This window comes from Pyxicephalus adspersus, chromosome 11 (genome assembly GCF_032062135.1).
Source record: "Pyxicephalus adspersus chromosome 11, UCB_Pads_2.0, whole genome shotgun sequence".
NCBI lineage: Eukaryota > Metazoa > Chordata > Amphibia > Anura > Pyxicephalidae > Pyxicephalus > Pyxicephalus adspersus.
Window position 1 is genome coordinate 52,350,497 of NC_092868.1, and position 20,509 is coordinate 52,371,005.

Genomic DNA, 20,509 nt, shown 5'->3' on the forward strand with positions numbered 1-20,509 from the left:
GGGAGATTCACTCACCTTCCTCAATGCCTCTATAATATAGGACCCCTATAAAAGGAAAGCAGTGTCCACTATGGGGAGATGCAGCCACCTTCCTCAATGCCCCCATATTTTAGGACCCCCATAAAAGAAAAGCAGTGTCCACTATGGGGGATCACCCACCTTCCTCAAATCCTCTATATTATAGGACCCCTTTAAAAGGTAAGCAGTGTCCACTATGGGGAGATGCAGCCACCTTCCTTAATGCCTCTATATTATTGGACCCCATCCAAAATGAAAACTGTGTCTACTATGGGGAGATTCATCCGCCTTTCTCAATGTCTCTATATTGAAAGAGACCTGTAAAGAATCTCTACTATAAGGACATTGATCCACCTTCCTTATTCTCTCTATAACAAAAGGACCCCCACCAAATGAAAGCAGTGTATATAAGCCTCTATATTGAAGGAGACCTGTGAAAGGGTAGCAGTGACTACCATGAGGTCACATATTTACCTTCTTCTTTGCTTCCATTATGAGGGACCCCCTATAATGAAGGATCAGTGCCCACCATGGGAAGATTCATTCCTCTTTATATTCACTTTCTATTAATGGACCCCTGAACTGAGTGTGCAGTGACAACTATTAGGAGATTCATCCACCTTCCTCATTGCCTTTATAATAAAACACCCTTATGATCTGGAAGTAGTGGAAACATTCACCTTCCTTATAGAGAGATTCCTTCTGAAAATAGATATAGTATGTAGCTGCAGGAACCAGTCTATTTGAGGATGAACTCCTCCACAATGCACACAGGTACACAGGTGAATAAGGATTTTTTTAAACTGGTTTAACTGTTCTTTCACAATATGTAAATAGTTTATTATATAAAGACAGGAATTCCAAGCAACCAATGAATTTACTGCATTATTTACTAAGTAGCCATGATCCCCCTTCCATGTGTGATCGGTAGCTTTTGTTATGTTATTTTTATTTTTTTTACTACAGTATTTATATAGCACCAACACATTACAATTAAATGGGGGTTGGAAATGACAGATACAAACAATGAAACAGGGGGAGAGGACTCTGATCTGAGGAGCTTACAATCTAACAGCAGGGGGGAAGTATGTTTCCTTTCTTCCTGAATGATATATACCTTCCACGTAGGTCTGAATTTCAGTGGCTGAGACCAATGTTTCGGTACCAGGACTTGTCTATATAATGCTTTTGTATATAAAAGATAGCAAAGGGGGCCAAGGGATTTTTCAAAGTTGAATTTGCTACAAAATAATCTTTCCACATCCGAAAGAACCCTCTTTATCCTTTACTAACACATTCAAGCAAAATATATATGTTAAAGAAACATATTTGGCTATTTTTATTGTATCTTTTATTGTGTGTATGTTTTTATTCTTCTATTTTATTCCTTAATTGTCAATTTTTTTGTTACTTTTATTTATTTATTTTTTTTATTTTCTTTTAACTTTCTTTGTTTATTTTTTTTTCTTTTTATTAAACAACATATAATAATAAAGCCATTTGTGGCCCCTATTCTCCTGTGTTCAGGGACATAACAATTTTGACTTTCTATCACACTTTATAAGAGTCTCACATGTTATATCTATTTATTCCTTTTATTTGATCAGGTTCCTTCTCACCTTGTGTGACGACTTGGAGGAAGTACAGCTGTGTATTGGAGGAAGTCGCACTCTACAACTCACAATGCACAATAATACGATCATTCTACTCCACACAATGACACAAATACATCATATCACAACACGCCAGATATCAGTGAATTTGTTGTCAACTGCACAGCCAAGGTCATTCCCACCAAAGAAAAAAAAAAAAGTTGTAAAACTGATTTTACACTTTGGTACCAAACATTAACGTTTCTAGGGAAGGTTTGCAGTCTATGTCAGGCTTTATTTCCGGCTGTCCTTTAGCTGTGTAAAGTTCATCTTGAGCTACTGATCTCTATAACCAAAAAAAAAAAAAAAAACACCAAAAACTTTCAACTTAATATATTATACTTATCATAAGAAAATCTATTTTTATAAACTTGTATGACCTGGTTCAGCCTTTCTTGGGGAACATGGAGGGATCCTTGAAATATTAGGTCTTCAGGGACCCTCTGCTATAATTACTATATCCACAGATCACAGTACATAAGTGTGGTGGTCAGTGAGAAGAATTCCTCTTACATTGCTGGCCATTGGGAAGAATGTCAACGTTACAGATAGCCAAAAAGATCATTGGCGTCACCTGAGAGGCGCAAATGGTGACTGTGCTCCACCGTTGAGTTTGATATACGTGTATGTACAAAAGCAACCTACTGTTTAGGTTTATCCCCCATTCTTGCAGCAGCCGTTCAGCACTAATGCTGAATGCGTTGTCTCCCATTACCATTATCCACTGAAGGCCTCCAGTATAAATTCATATTTTGTAGCTTGGAGTGAAATTGGTAACAGTTTTTTAGGATGACTGAAGTGAGTGTTGTGTTTTCTATAGATACTAACAAAAGTTTTATGCATCCAGAGGGAAACGAGGGGACATTTCTTTTATTTAACCTCTGGGACTCAGCACTTAGCATTCACTCCTAGCCAATTCCTCCAAATCTGCAAAAATCATTGTAATGTATAGAAGTGACCTGGGGAGGATTATTGTTCCCTCACTCATACAGGATTGTATTTTCAATTAAATGTATGATGTTTTTTTATAGTATATTATAAATATATAATACAATTATATATAACAATTTAATATCAATATATATATATAAAATTGTATGTTATATCAAATATTTTTATTAGATATACAGTATATATGTTTATTTTCAGGCAACAGTCTAGTATTTGTGAATATATCAGCTGGAGAAATTCAGGTAAGCATTAAAAAAAGTGTCCTGGTGACTGCGCTGAAAAGACACAGACTGCAAAAAGAACAAAAAATCTGCAATATATATTCTATATAATACATTATGTGACATGTTTAGATTGATTTACTAAAGAGATGAGAATCTTCACTCAACAAATTATAATTGTGTTTATGTTAAACACATTGGACCTGATTTATTAAAGCTCTCCAAGACTGGAGAAGATAGACTTTCATGGGAGAACCTGGGTGATCCAGAAAACATGTAATGGATTTGCTGTTTGTGGGCAAATGTTTTTAATCCTGGACCAGATCCATTTCACGTTTGCTGGATCACGCAGGTTCTCCCATGATAGTCTTCTCTTGGAGTCTTGGAAAGCTTTAATAAATCAGGCTGATAAGATAGTCGGACTAAATAAACAAACAAAGGATTTCTTTTTTATATATGATTGGACAGTTCAAGTGACACCTTCACTCAATTTTTAAAGATTTTCAAAATCAGCCTTATTGTGTCTATGTTGCCTGAAGGTGAGAGACCATCTGGCTTAGTCAGTTATACATATACTGCCACAAAGCGTGCAGGCAGTGATAGATTTTCCTAATAAATAGAAAGCATACGTTGCAAGACTAAAGCTGCGTACACACTTCCAATTTTTATCGTTGGAAATGAACGACAAACGAACGACGAACGACCGATTGGCCAAAAATCGTTCGTAAAAAAAGTAACCAATGACGCCGACGAACGAGGATAGTCGTTGGAAATGAACGACCGGACTGGCGGATCCGATTGGACGACGATCGTTGACCATCTATCGTGTGTACGGTCGTTCAGTGATCGTCCATGGTCTGAGCATGCGTGGTGAACGAACGTTCGCTCACTTCCTGTGGTGCACGTTACTTCCTGTATCGTTCAAACGATTGCATCTATCGTCTGTACAATATCTTTGAACGATCGTGTCGTTATCTGTATGTACAGGATCGGTGCAATACGATCGTTCGCAGATATCGTGCAGGATCGTTCGTCGTTCGTTTACCAACGATAAAAATTGGAAGTGTGTACGTAGCTTAAGTATCATAGATCTGCAGATCTGTATATAGGTATACATTTTTAATGCATTTAATTAATTTATATAAATAATAGTAATAGGCATTTGTGAATTTGATTTATTTTATATAAATAATAGTAATATAAAATGACATATTGTATTAAAGATGATAATATTAATAATATAACAAATAAAATAATAATAAAAATTCATATAAATTAAAATATTATATTAATACAAGTAATATTAATATAACATTTCATATAAATAATAGTATTAAAAATAAGAAAATAATTACATTAAATAAAACATTAGTAAAAGTTCTTACATTCTCTCTTCCTACCCAGATGTAAGAGACTCTTTGGCTTAGTCAATCGTACAAATGCTACCACAAAGCAGGCAGTGCTAGATTTTCCTATTAAACAGCAAGCAAGCTTTACAAATTTTGCCATTACATTTTGCCTAATATATTATATTAAAAATTTATTATATTTTTGTAAATAAATAATATTATAAAATAGTATAATGTGATAATGATAATAATAATAATAATATAAAAATTAAATTATAAATAAAATATTAATATGAATAAAGAAAATACAAAGTATAAAACATAAGTGCTTACATTACCTTCTTCTTACCTAAAGATGAAAGATCATCTGACTTCAATCATACAGATGACACCACAAAGCATGCAGCCAGTGCTTCATTTCCCTAATAAACAGCAAACATGCTTTACAAAATAAGTGTCATACATCATCTCTGCATTAAAAATATAAGTATAATATTTTTATGAATTTGTTTAGTTATTATGAATAAAATTATATATTTTCCTTACTAGTAATATGAATATAATTTTTTAATAATATTAAAAAAATACCTATATAAATAATATATAAAATATATAATAATGTTATCATAATAACATAAATATAATAATAATGAAAAAAAAAGACATAAATGACATAAAACAGCAGTCAAAGTGCTTACATTCTCTCCTCAATACCTAAAGGTGAGAGACCATCTGGCTTAGTCAATCATACAGATGAGACCTCAAAGCATACAGGCAGTGCTAGATTTTCCTATTACAAAGGCAAGCATGCTTTGCATTAAAAATATAAATATATTATGTTTTAAAATATTTAAATAATTTAAATAAATATTAATATATACAATAATATATTGCAATATTATTATTGTTATTTATAATATATAAATAATATTAACAATAATATAAAAAGTGTAATGAATATAAAGTATTACAATAATAACAGACATATAAACAATAATATAAAAAAGAAGAAAATAAATAAATAGTATAAAACATCAGTCAGAACACTTACAGACAGTAAAAAAAAAGCACCATAAAGCATTCATACCTTTATTTCAAGCTGTCAGCGTTATAGAGAACATATGGACTCGCCTTATCAATTATCATGTCATGTTACTATTGTGTGGATGAGATGATGATGACAAAACGTTAAAAAAAAAAAAAGTTAATAAACTTTTTTTTTGCCTTTTCTTTTCTGGGGAGATCTAATGTTCCAGGGACTAAGTACAAGCTGACAGCTTTTATAAAGATTTATGTACCGAAGGGATTCTGGGCTTTCTTTGTGCCTGATGAGAATACAAGAGATTTATGTAGCCTATTTAAGAGAAAACTTCTGGTAAAGTCCATTTTAAATTAATAATTATTGTCCATTAGATTGACAAGTCATAATTATATATTTATATTATTTTAATTTTTTTTTTTTTTTTTTGCTTTTTATGTCCTGAGGATTTTCTAGGAGATTCTCCTGTTACAGACGCAGGGGAAAAGGTAGTGAAAATATCAGAATTCATGGCTGGTTGATGTCTAATCCGCTCTCACGTTTTAGTGATTGTAGGTGTGGAATGATCCCTCTCTGTTCATGATATTTACACTTATGGCGCAGCTAAATCTCACATCATCTGTGCTGCGAGTCTGTCTCCGTCACCTACCTTGGGTATAGCCCTGAGATATATGGCCAGGATTATTGGCTCTTTAGACAGTTAGGCTCTGTTATATTAGAAAGACCCCCTTAAAATAAAAAAGACCCGGGTTTTAGTTTTTTTTTAATTGTTTTGCAATTTTATATCATTTTAAGTATTTCACATCAAATTTGCAGATGATGCTGGGCTTTCTAATAGGACAGCCCAGCACTAGCAGACACTTTTAAGCAATCTCTAGCTTAATAGCACATTTTTTGGCCTCTGATTTGTTTAGGAAATTGTGTTAAAAAGGAAACATTGCCTGGCTTCATTAAATTATATTTAGGTGTCTATCTTTTTATGCCTCAGTTTAGCTTGTAATATAAAACCTTTATTTAAAAAAATACATGAATCTTTGCTGCTTAGTTTTCGGAGATTGGTGATTACCAAACACGTATTTATGATACATTAGTACATTGTTTTTTCAGATGATGCTGGGCTTTCCAATAAGTAAGCCCAGCACTAGCTTTATGCTTTGTTGCATCCCTGGTTTATTTAGAGTTTTTTTTTGTAATTCTTTGGTATTAAAGTTTATTTATACTATTCAATCTTTAATAAATTTTTAACACAGTGCATCTCTGATATTCAGTTTTCAGACTATGTTAGGATAATAAGACAGCTGTGCATAAGCCGCATGCTTTTTGGCAGCCACTATGGACGTATACCCAATTTGGGCCTGATTTTTTTTTTTTGNGGGGGGGGGGGGGATCAGGTAGGTGTACAGTAACAACAGACATCTTTTTGGACATGTGTCCTGTAAGCTCTTGCCATTTTATTGCATTCTCATTGGTCAAAACACTGGTCATGTTGATTTATCTTCCTATACATCCATTGGTCCTGTTTGCCATTGGTTGGCAGCCACCATATTGGATTTTCCCATTAACCACCAATGGGCCTGATTTTTTAAAGCTCTCCAAGGCTGGAGAGGATACACTTTCATCAGTGAAGGTGATCCAGCAAACCTGGAATGGATCTGGTCCAGGAATCAAAACTTTTGCTAGCAAATTACTTTGAAGAAATCCATTCCAGGTTTGCTGGATCACTCAGCTTTACTGATAGAGGTGTATCCTCTCCAGCCTTGGAGATCTTTAATAAATCAGGCTCATTGGTGGTTAATGTGAAAATCCAATATGGTGGATGCCAATCAATGGCAAACAGGACCAATGGATGTATAGGAAGATAAATCAACATGACCAGTGTTTTGACCAATGAAGAAGGCAATAAAATGGTAAGAGCTTACAGGACACATGTCCAAAAACATATCTGTCAGTACTGTACACCTGACCTAACCCCCCCCCAAAAAAAAATGTCAATCTGCATTCCTATTGGTAGGTAGAGAGTACCAGAGTACTTTTTTTCTCCAATGAGGTCACATGTTGCCCAAATTTAGGACTTATTGTGCTGGCGGCCACCAAGGAAGGCTGGTGGGGGATCACTAGAGATGTGGCTTTCAGTGTGCCATTGGATAGGAGGAAATTTGCTCTTAGACGCCCCCTACAGCCTCCAAATAGTTAAAACCGAATCTCATGTCCCCGTTACCCCATCCTTATATTTTCTGAATCCAATGAGTTATCCTATGCACTTGGGATAAGGGATCCCAGGAACTGACGCCAAGACCAAAGCATTGCAAGGTTAGTAAGATCACCGCGAAGCCAGAAAACCGAGTCAGATTCACATGTTGCAACCTCCCCAGAGCCCATTTTCTAATTTGCCTGCACAGCACTTCTAAAATATTGGCAATGGTGCTTTTTGAGGAAGAGAAAACTTTGCCATAGTTCTCGTCTGACAGATGTTTGAACTGTCATGCCTCATGATACATTCCATACCAGTGTGCGTCCGCGAAGAGGTAACACAATACTTCAATCCATGCCATTTTCCTACGTCTGTAGCAATCTCTGTCCCGGCATCTGTTTCCAAGAACATTCTCGTATCTCTTCCCAATTTCCTCCAAAAATCTAATTTGTGAGTGACTCACCCGGAGCTGTCCCATCTAGGCCAACGATCAAATCTGCTGCAAATGATTCACCAGGAGTGAAAGAGAGTGACCCCCACCTTGTATTGGATCAAAATATTCCAGAGAAGAAACTTTGTATCTTTTTATTTTGTATTGAAGACATGATGAAGGAGAAAGCGATAACACTTTTTTCCCCTGTTGAAGCAAATTGTACCCGGCTTTTTTTGCCTTCCTCTGGATTAACTACGTCCATAGGGTTTTATATCTGGGATTTGTTTATTTCCCTAGTGGTTGAACTTGATGAACTTATGCAATGTTCTCCCGGCCCTTTCAGCTGGGCGCACCACCCGACACTTTTCCCTAACCATCCTGATGTTTTTGGATGCTTAGTAAAGAGTTGGGTCACAATACAGGGACCACCACACAACTACAATTTTTCCCACCCAGCCTAAAAAAATTCTGGGGAGAATACCGTTATGTTTTTTTTCCAAGTAATTATGTCTGCCCGAAGGGGTTCCTGACCCCCTTTGACTGACCTAACCAGTACCCCAACAGTCATGTGACAGTGCTCAGGGCTAGCGATTGGCTGCCAGGCCTGAACGTTGGCACAGGTGAGCAGGTCACATGGTACCCTATACCTGTAAGTACCTGTTGCAATGAAAGAGTACTTTATTTTTAATTATTTTATTTTTTATAATTTTTTTAATGTTTCTTATATTTTACAATATTTTAGTTATTTTACTTTTACTTTCATTTAGAATTGAAATTATCTGACCATGTTTTTCAAAAACAAAACTGCCTTCTACCTGCATTTTAAATACATAGTAATACTTACCTGAAACTGCAGACCTGGGATCTCCCAGCACATCCTTTCTGGTGGTGATGGCCAATCATGTCAATCTGCTGTCTTTGCTGGTCTCTGATTGGTCTCATTGCCACCCCTTTTAATGACATCATCATGTATGCACTGTAGTGGGTGCAGGGCAAGGGTTTATTATCCGGATTGGGTGTGATCACAGCCCACATCCTATCCCCTAAATTTAGGTAGGTATGCAGTTTATAGTACCTCAAAATAAAAATCTACTGATATACTGATATCTACTGACCTATATTTTATTAGGAAAAATTATCAATATAAAAAATAAAACTGCCCATCTGTAAAATGATTTCCATAATCATATGTCTATTTACTTTCTGCCATAGCTGCATGCAATTTCTCAGTGCAGGTTCCCTAATTGTGTCCACATCTATATCATGCATGATAAAACAACCATGTGACAGGGTGACAACCCAGGAGCATTATTTGGTGCCACTGTCGGACCGTTGTCACCTTATAACAGGAAGTGCCTGAACACAGACCTCAGTGGCAGGATCACTCAGGTTTATATTACTAAAAGCTGAAGCTTTAGGATTACTGAACATGACACTGACATGTGTTATAAGTTTGGATTGACTTTAATTAGAATACAATAAAGTTCAGTTCAGTCTGGTAAGTTTTTGTTATTTGTGGTTTAATTGGTGGTGGTTGGGATAATTGGCTGAATGTATAAAACGGGTAAGGGGAGATGAAATCACCATTACCCCTAATTTACCTGCTATAAACTTGCCATTAAAATTTTCCTTTCCATGTGCTCAACTCTTACAGTTTTTTGGGTTCCTAATGGTGCGATGGCTGGGTGGAGGAACACAGGCAATAATTACCCCGAGTTCACCTCGCTTTAATTTCACAGCTGAGTTATGTTTTCTCATGCTAAAATATCCCAAAACACGGAACAAACGCAAAGTCTGTGCTGTACGGGACAGGTAAAACAAATACCTAGAAATGGCCGGGCTGTGCGGAGCCCTTGGAGTCATAAAATACCCCCAAAAGGGTTTTGCTGTTCACACTTCCAACACAGAAAAATCGCAGCCAACATTTCCCTACATTGTTTTATTTTACATTTTTTCAGCTGGTGGTCATCAATAACACTTCCTGTCTTAGGTGACAACACTCACTATATTTTGTCTATGGAAGCGCAGGGTTGTCACCTTTTTAGAGACCTAATGAGTACCCCTCCCCATCTCCAAAACACAGAAGGGATGTTCTGTAACCCACAGATAGAGCTTGGAATCATATAAATGATACCAGCAAAGACAGAACAAGGAATGGTTGGGACTGCTTTTTGTTTTTTTTTACTGCTATCCGGGGCACCATGAGAAAGATTTCCATCACTTTCTGTCCTCATCTTTCCATTTTCCATTCAAAATACACTTCAACAGACCAAAAGGTAGCAAATAGGAAAAGTTTATTTTATAACTGTACTTCAGGCGGGATTTGAATAAATATGTGACCATATAAAGTATTATATGTATGTTTGATCAATATTCAAAAAAAATAAAAAAGGATGGGAGGAACTTACAATGACTTTTGTTGCTGATTTCTGTTAAAATGTATAATTTGGATCAAACATTGGATGAAAAATGAAAATCTGTCCTGGGAACAGGCATCTTATTGTACAGGTAGTCCCCGAGTTAAGGACATCTGACATTCAGACGACTCCTAGATACGAACGGGGCTTCCCTGCTCCCTGGTGTGCAGGACAGAGGCTTGATTGGGGTAGGGGGTGGTTTCCATGTCTTGCACAAGTCTTTTGGTTGTAACTCTTTAATGACCAAGACAAACTCTGCAGTTGTTTCTTTTTGCATATCAAAGCACAACTTGCTTCAGAAGTTATTGAATGTCTAGGCTCCATAAAGATTTTTTTTGCTTTGTTTGTGATTAGCTCTCAGTGAGGATTTTATACAGTAACTGACACCACGCTGCCTAATAATATGTTGAGACAAACATCTGTCCTGATTGCATTTATTAAAACAATATACCTGTTCCGACTTACATACAAATTCAACTTATGAACAAACCTACAGTCCCTATCTCGTATGTAACTCAGGGACTACCTGTACTTGTTTTCTTTTAAGCTATTTTCTCTTTTAAGTGAAAGTTTTTGTTCTGAGTAAATGTCGTTAGGCTACAGTCCAATGTTTTGGGTTTATTTGCTGTACTGAGTGATTTTCGGTTTATGTACAGCAGAGTGAATCTTTTTTATATAAGTAACACTGGATGCAAAATATTTTATTGTGGAATCTTTTGGGGTTTTCTGTACTCAATAAATATTTTGGGTAATTTTTTTAAAAGTAAATGTTCATAGGCAATTTTTTTCTTTAGGGGGAATGTTCTTTATATAGGAACATCCATTCCGAAAAAACATTCTTATGCCAGGGAACCACTGCCCCTCGGGGACACTACATGTAGCTTCTCCTGGTGACAGCCCCCTAGCGAGGGAATAGGGGCAGCAGTGTGTGGTACTGGTATTGCCCATGGCTGCCAGCTGTAAAATGTGCTCTTTAAAGATCCAGCACTGCGGCATGATTGACCGAGCTGCTGGCAACATTCTAGCTCAGGGGAGCCGCGCCGGATTGCTCCATCCCGGTGAAGGTCTGAACCTACCTTGAGAACATTTACTCGTTTCAATGGTAGATTTGTTTTATCCAAACACGTTATTATTATTAATATTAAACAGGATTTATATAGAGCCAACACATTACACAGTGCTGTACATTAAATAGGGGTTGCAAATGACAAATGAATACAGACAGTAACAGTGGATGAGAAGACCCTGCCCCGAAGAGCTTACAATCTAGAAGACTTTAACGGGGATCATGTTGAATTTCCAAGAACATTCACCTTTCATTCTTGGCTCATTCACCCATCTCTAAAGGGTAACAATAAAAAGCATATCAGACCCCTTCACCCTGCCAATCAGTCCAATCCTCTGACCGTCCTATTAAACCGATCCCATTCCCAAATATATAAATCCCATCCATCGGATCTCCATAAGCGGCTTCCTCGTCCCCAAAGATCGCTTTGTTTTTGTACTTTTTTATTTTTTTCCCACCAGTAAGTTAAAGAGATTTACAAACTCCACTGCAGAGATTTCATGCCGGAGTTTGTGATGTTGCCAATTGGAAGGCGTGGGGAGCGGGGGAATTCCTCCCGGCTTTATAGGAAAATAAATGGTGAAGTCTTATTTTTCATGTCTACATATGTGGCTTCTGAAGAACACAAGCATACAAACGTTGACATGTATATTGCCGAGGAGAAGGCTGCAAAACTAACACAGATAAAGTCAGCCTGTTTTATGGCCGCCACATATGGAACCCATTGGCCGTGATATGTTATGAAATGACGGTAGTCATTGAACTATTATTTCTTTCATTTCAGCTGTTCTTACGCACTTAAATAATCGTAACTGAAAAATACAATGTTACCGGACGGAAACAGAAAAGACCACGGTACATAAAAATTATTTACGTCGGGCTCTCACGTTGCCTTCGGAAATGTGAAGGTTTATTTCTGGATCGCAGTAATCATTCATCAATGCTGGATACAATGGGACAGGTGGGAGGGGAAGTGGGAGGAGCTAGAAAAGGCGGCAACCACATGCTGCATTGAAGACACATTACATGGCTGCAGGATACAATTTTAAAGAAGAATAACATTCTTTTGAAAATTCCTACTTTTTTAATCAATAAAACGCCATCCTTGAGCTCCAGTTGTTGACTTCATCTAAGCATAAGCCAGATGTCAAATTACTATTGCTGGAAATGATCTTTCATGATTGTATTCAGTGACAGATCAATGAATAAGTGCGGTACACACAGCGCCATTCTGTTCTCTGGAGAAGGGAGGGGTGAAGATGAGTGAGTGGCACCCCACTGTGCTCTCCTCCATTAAAGTGCACATTACTCACTCTCAATCGGTTGTTCATCAACCAGCCACAAGGTATGGAGCTGCAGCAAGCACTGATTTGTGTCAGACATCAAAGCACTGTAAAGGTGCCAGAATTTACATTACCGTATCTCAGAATTGGTAACTCCTTCTATGAAGGGGATGGTGATGTCCGAAGAAAATTGGTGCCATTCTTTATCCTAAAGAAAAATGGATAATAGTTACATGTTACTGTCTGCCCTGCACACAAATAAATTCATATCATTTACACATTTTACAGTAGCGCCACACTGAGTCTATTTTGTGGACCACACCCTAAAAAAAACTTTATCTAAGGGTAACTTATGTGTGAAAAGCACCCCCAAGGTATGCCACGTTGTCTGCAAAGAATTCATACCTGTAAAGTATAAGGTGATACCTATGGGCATTTTGGTGCCCCAAGAATGAGACTTCTGTAGACACCCCCATAAACTGTGCACTGTGACAATCATTTCTTTGCCAAATGCCTCCACTCGTGATACACTTCCCTGGTGCAATGAAGAAATGTGCATACTCACCCTTCCTTCCCCCGCACTGTAGATCCCATAGTATATAACAATCTGGGTGGGATTTCTTACAAGGGCACCTAGGCCATGTGGCACAAGGTGTATGACCAATAGGGCGCCATTCATATTGTTTTGTGGTTTTATTATTATCATTATAATATATAAAAGTGTTTAGCATAGGGCTGTTGTGCCCACAACCATCATGACCCATTCCCCCAATGACCTTCCACTATCATCATTGTCCTCACATATTTGACCTTTGAGCACAAGCTAGCTGGCCTAGGGGAGTAAATAGTACAAATCTGGATTAAACAGATCCTCGCTCTCTCCTCCAAAAAATTCACATTCTACACATCACCCAAGGCTAACCCACCTGCTGGCTTGGGCCTCTTTGTCTTGGATGATCTACAGCTGCATTTTTTCCTGCAGTGCCACACGAGCTTGAGTGGAGACCATTGCACAGCCACAGTGATGGTGGCCATAGGGGTACTGGGGAGACTGGGTCTGGTGCATTGAGTTACACAGAATTCAGAGGCGTCCAGCATAGGAAGGGGCAAAGGTGATTCAGGAATGGGGTGTGAAACGGGTGCAGGGGTGTCCTAGCTGTCCGCAAAACCCAACTGACTGCTTACATTGCTAATGCCCAAAAATGGACCTGGGTGACACCATAAGTGCCATTTCATTTGCCATATTTTTTAAATGTCATGAAGACCTAACAAGGGCAGCTAAAAGAGGAGAGGGTTTTGATACATCAGAAGTGAGGACTTTGCTAGACTTGTGAAAACTTTAAACCAATGAATGAATGGGACAGACCAGCGACAGTCAGGTTTGGAAAGAAAAGGTCTACTTGGTGCTGGACATCCTCCACCCAGAAAATGAGGCGTGCTCTTACTTGCTGCAGATTCTAGTGAACATTGTGAAAAGCTTACTGTGCAGTGAATTTAGAATCAACGAGAGAAGAGGAGCCGAAACAACATCGCAAGACTGAAAAGTTCAGCTTCAAGATGGGTTCCGTCAGCCGTTAAACACATGATGAGTTTAAATCTTGATCTGCTAATTCTTTTTTCGCAATCATTTATCCAGCGCTGCCCCGTAACGATTACCATTTAAGCTTCACCGCCATAATGTAAGCACCCGGCCAAAACACCATTCATGACAATGTTGATTTTAATTAAGACGCCGTGTGTTTATCATAACCCGTTTTGCCGTCCGTGGAATTGGAAGGCATGTTATTTTTCTTATTGAATAATAACACATTAAAGTTTTGCGTTGGGTGCGCACGGCAGACCCAAATTTACATTTTAATTGAATTTAGCAAAACTGAATGCTTTTGACTAAGCTTTTCAATACATGTAATTGTTGAGCAAAAAAAAAAAAAAAAGTCAATATTTAAATTGGCAACGGCTTGAAGATCGGGTCTTTCCTTTTTTTTTTCATAAGCAAGAGGTGCTCCCTCCGAATGTTGCTTTTTCTCGTTGCTAAATTATGGAACATCGCTGTTTGCCCTGTTTGTGACCCCCAGCGCTACGGTGTTGATGTAAACTGGTACTTGGCCCCGCTCACCTAAACCGCACGCCGCTATATTTTTTTTTTATTTCGATGTAGAGAAAACAAGGTGTTCTTTCAGAATGTCTCTTCCAGCTGAACTGCGACCAGCAAATTCCTTCACTTCTTGGCTGGAAGTGTAACAAGCACTTTGGATCGGCGGCTCGTGCCATGTTTTAAGAGTGAGAGCTCTTGTTGCCAGTCGATGTGAGGACATAGTCACGATTGTACGCGTGTTATCTGCCTTCCTAATTGCACGCGACAGTTGTTAAACAAACACGGGGTTTGTTAAAAGCTGATTTTAAAGTTAATCATGAAACAGAAGGATGATTACAGCATCTCGGAGTATTTAATACTGTTTGTGTATGGGAAACATATATATATCAAGCTTTGGTACTCAACCACCAACACTCAATGTCTAAGTGAGTCCTTGACACCTAACCATCCCAACTCTTAACCTTTATATGAGGTTAAAACCCCTAAACTTAACCCATAGCTATCCCAAAATATTACTCCTAAGGGAGACCTTGACAACTAACCTTCGCCCAAAAAACTAACCCCAAAAGGGAACCTTTGCCACTTTATGCCCCTAACATTCAACCTCAATGTAAGGCCTAGACACTTACACCCCCAACAGTTAGCCCCCCAGGTAAGTCCTAAACAACTAAATTTTTTGGGCCCAAAGCAAGCTCTAGACACCTAACCCCTAGGCAAGTCCTTGACATCTACTAACCCTAACATCTAACTCCTAAGAAAGTCCAATGAGCTAACACTAAATCCATAAATAAACTCCACTAAACCTTCCTAACACTTAACCAGTTTAAGACCCTTTAAATTTTACCCCTTTCCCCAACTCCTCATCGAGATCTTGGTACTTAACCTCTAAATACTTAACCTCTTGATACATATCCCAAAGTGAGACCTTCACACTTAACCTGCTCAGCATCTAACCCCACAGGGGATTGAACATTTAACCACTAAGTTAGCGTTAGACACCTAACCTCCCAACATTTAGACACTCACCTCAGAAGTTTAGCCCTTAGGTAAGCTTTAGTAACCTACCTCCAACACATAGCCTCTAAATATGCCATTGAGCACCAACTCCCAACACTTAGCCCTTAGGTAAGCGATAGATCTAAAAGCCAATTCATAAGCCTAGGTAAGCCCCAGACTTTCAATTTTCCAATACTTGGCCCCATTGTAAGTCCTAAACACCCATGTAAGTCCTAACTCCCAACACAGAAAAAAGCCATAGAAAGCTAACCCCTAGAACAGATAGTCCCTACGTCAGCCCTAGATACCTAATCATCAACACTTAGGTCTTGAGTAAGCCATAAAGAGCAAACCCCAAATACATAACCCCTATGTAAGTCCTCAACACCTAAACTCACAACATTTAGCACTCAAGTAAACCCTAGACTTATGAAACCCCACAACCTAGCTCCTAAGTAATCCCTAGACTACCCCAAAACTTAGCCCCTAAATAATCACTAAATCAAAACCTAGCCCCAAGTAATCCATAGATTTATGAACCCCCTAAACTTAGCCCTTAGGTAATCCCTAGACAACCCCTAGACTCATGAAACCCCCAAACCTGGCCCCTAGGTAAACCCTAGACACCTAACACCCAACATTTAGCCATAGGTAAGCCATAGAGAGCTAAAAACCGACATAAGCCGTAGACGCCTAACTATAAACCTATAGTTCTTGAGCAAGCCATAAAGAGATAACCCCTAATACAAAACCCCCTATGTAAACCCTGGACACTTACACCCCCTACACATAGCCCCTACCGTACATAAACCCTAGACACCTACACTCCCAACACATAGCCCCTCCATAAACTCTAGACCCGTACATGCCCAACACATACCCCCTCTATAAACTCCAGACCCCTAGATGCTCAACACATAGCTCCTCCATAAACACACCCAACACAAAGCCCCTATGTGAACCTTAGACACCTACACACCCAACACATAGCCCCTACAGTACATAAACCCTAGACACCTACATGCCCAACACAGCTCCTCCGTAAACCCTAGACACCTATACCCCCAAAATTTAGCCCCTACATAAGTCATAGACACCTAACCCCTAGCATTTAGCTCCTATGCAGGCCATAGACACCTAACCACCAACATTCATCCCCTAAGTGTGCGGAACTCTTGCAACTATCCCTCTTGCACAGACAGTGTGACACAAGGAAAATGGGAAGCCAATCACTTTTTTTATCAAGCAAACAAAATGCAAGTTGGAGGGGAAAATCTTCATTTTGCTTTCAGTTACTTTCAGGTTATTCAATGCAACAATCCCAGATAACAGCTGACCGGCATCTTCCCCAAATCTTCTCTATCAGGGCCCATCAAACAGAAAACACTGGCATGCCTTGAAGGGCAGAGCTAACTTTCTGACCCTAAAACAGCAAATCGGATTTTTCACTGGCTTAGTTTATTTCCTCTCCTCCAGCAGACTGTAAGCAAGCAGCCCTGGGCTCCCAAGGTGTATAATCCTATCTTCAATGCTTGCACGGCTCTATATAAACCGTTACATTCCAAATTTCTTACTGTGAAAGGCAACAGCAGCGTTAGTTAAGTTGTCCAGGAGACCCTGCAGTCATGTAAAGTCATTAAGTCTGCACAATTTACTAATCTACTGGGCTTTATGTAATCTAATGCAGGCAGATTCAGCAGAATTTTCAAGGGGTTTCAGGGCAGGACTGCAGCTTCTTAGCACATGACTGGGAGTTATGAAGAATACAAAGCTGTAGCTGGGATTACTGGTCTGGTGGTTTTGGAGGATGGGAGTTCTAAAGACAGAGTTAGGTAATAACAAAGAGGGAAGTACTAACATGATGATCACCCTGTATAAATATATAAATGGTCCATATAGAGAACAAGGGGGCGCTCTGCATCTGGAAGAAAAGAAGTTTAAGCTCTGGACAAGGAAGGGATTCTTCACTGTAAGGTCTGTGAAAATGTGGAATCGGCTCCCTCAGGAAGTAGTTTCAGCAAGTTCTATAGATTGCTTTAGGAAAAAGCTGGATGATTTCAGAATATAACTGGGGATTAAAGATTTAAAGTAAAGATAACAGAGACTGCTGATCCAGGGAACATCCTATTGCCTCATGGAATCAGGAAGGAATTTTTTTCCCTGTTGAAGCAAATTGTACCAGGGGTATTTTTTGCCTTCCTCTGGATCAACTATGTCCATAGGGTTTTATATCCCGGATATGTTTATTTCCCTAGTGGGTGAACTTCATGAATTTAAGTATTTTTTCAACCTAAATATTTAACTATGTAACATGACAATGAGGGAGACGGGTGGGCCCATGGGGGTGTCAATTATAAAAATAAGGACATTGAAGATAGAGGGAGGGTGGGCAATAGAGAAAGGGAGATTGGATACCAGAGAGAGAGGATGGATCCCCTGGTGGACTTTAACTTTCACTTATAACAATCTGGAGAGGGAGTTTCTTTAAGGAGTTTCACAGGTGTATCTACTATAGGATGAGTCCCCTGAGAAAGATTAAAGGATGATTCCATTATTGAAAATTTGGTACACTGAAGAAGAAGGGTGGGTCACCTGAGGAAGATTTAAGGGTGACCCCCTCTAATAGAAATTAGGGACTCTGGAGATGGCATGAGGGTTCCCTGAAGGGTGACGGTTCTGAACCACCTAATGTCACCCCAATTCATTCTCTATTGACCTGCCATGGGTTCATTGCTGCATATAACATCTCACCTGAGAAAGCAGTTCACTGGCATAAAGAAGCAGTTACCATACCTGTGCAAGACCTGTGCTTGGGATACAGAAAGTCATAGCGGTGAGAAAACATGGATATGTGGATGGCTTGATAGGCTGAGCAACAAGCTTTGCACTGACTTCCACTTGGGTCTTATTGAAGTACAATGTATCCAAAGCCAACTGTTTCTTTAGTTTTGGATGAAATTTTGGACCCAGGCCAGATTCTTGCTGTATGAATACCCACTGGAGAGGATTGTTCTGATGTCTTGAAGACTGTTGTCACATCATAAGGAAGTAATAGGAATTTTTCGGGAGTGGCCACCAACAAGTAATAAAATTAGTTTGAGGAATCATTCTTCCACCAGGACAAGCAGAACTAACAGACATATGACTGGAATTTTCACTCTGGCCTCTTTATGCGAGGTGAACGTCTCGCCAACAAGGTGAATTGGACAGGGTGGAGGAACCATTTGGAACCTCTTATAAATGCACATTTTTCTCCTCTTGGAGAAAACCCAAATATAAATGAAATCAGCAAAAGAAAAATAGAAGAAGTAGATTAATCGCTCATAAATAGCATTGCTTGTTTAATCCTGACTTCCAGGACCTCGCAGTAGGGAAGGCACAAAGGATGTTTCATGTTTGACCCCAGAGCGTTGGCGTGATGGTCATGGATGTTTAGATCAGGTTTCCACATGCGTGAAATGATGGAACACAATGCACAGAGGCTGCTTATGTACCGCTTTGTAGGAATGATATCTATGTATGCCTCTATATATATATATATATATATATATATATAATATGTTTATTTAAATATATATACAGTATATATTTTTATATAAGTGCTATAAATGGATGAACCAATTCTTTAAAGTATGTTTTATGACCTGCTGTTCAGACCAATGCAATGTGGTACGTTGTGTGTTACATGGCAATACATGCTGCATTTGTGCAATGAGGTGTCATTAACAAATATTAACACCAGATTGCACGATTGCTTGCTGTATTAACTTGCATGATTGTATATTCTTCAGCAGCACATAGGTCTAAATGGCCCTGCAATGTTTTAGGAATTATATACTTACAATTTGGATAGATACATTTGCACATAGGATAGATAGACACATTTGGATAGACATGCAACAGGCACAGCTATGTGGCATTCTTCCAAAATAGGTCCATGCACATTTTTTGTGAACTTTGGGGCATTAAGTGGCCCATTTAAATGAAAATTTAAGTAATTAAATATTACATATATAGATAAAAATATAAATGGGAAGTAGCCGCACACCAGGGTCCAATATCAAAAAAGAATGGATTGACTGGACTTTATTTTCTTGTATAACCATTATGACAATTCAGAGACTCGATGGTCCCCATTATTAGGGCATAGATATGTAATTTCTTCAGGATGTTGGTGTGCTGGCTACTGTTGTCCTCTGACGTCTATATGGTGCCAATGTTTGCCGTGCACACACCGTTGGTACTGAGAATTATGCAGAGTGGAAAGATTATATGCTTAGGTTTTCATGGCTGTCTGTGTTCCCCACTAAGGTAATGGATCCTCTCTTTTCCACTTTCCATATTTTTATATATGTGTTGCCTCTAACAACCAACAGGATCATTGCCCACTACATATATTGGGAACTGGATAATGTAGGTACATTGCTATTGCCTGGAGGAGCTCTGCTACCTCTAAACCTTCATCCAATGTATCCAACACCCACTGTGTACCTTGGAACCATCTCTTTAACCAACATTCACAAAGCATTTGGCAAGGTACACAGGTGCCACTGTTTGCCATGCACCCACCATTAGTGCCAAAGGTTTTACAGTGCGGCAGGATTACATGTTAAGGTTTTTATATCTGTTTGTGTCCCCACTAAAGAGATTCAACCTCTGCATTCCACCCTCTATATTTTCATGAATGTATTGTCTCTAAAATCTATTACTGATGGGAACAACGCTACCATCCTAATTGGAGGGATATTAGTGAATCAGTATCACCTAACAAGATGCGGGACCAGATGGTGATACTTTG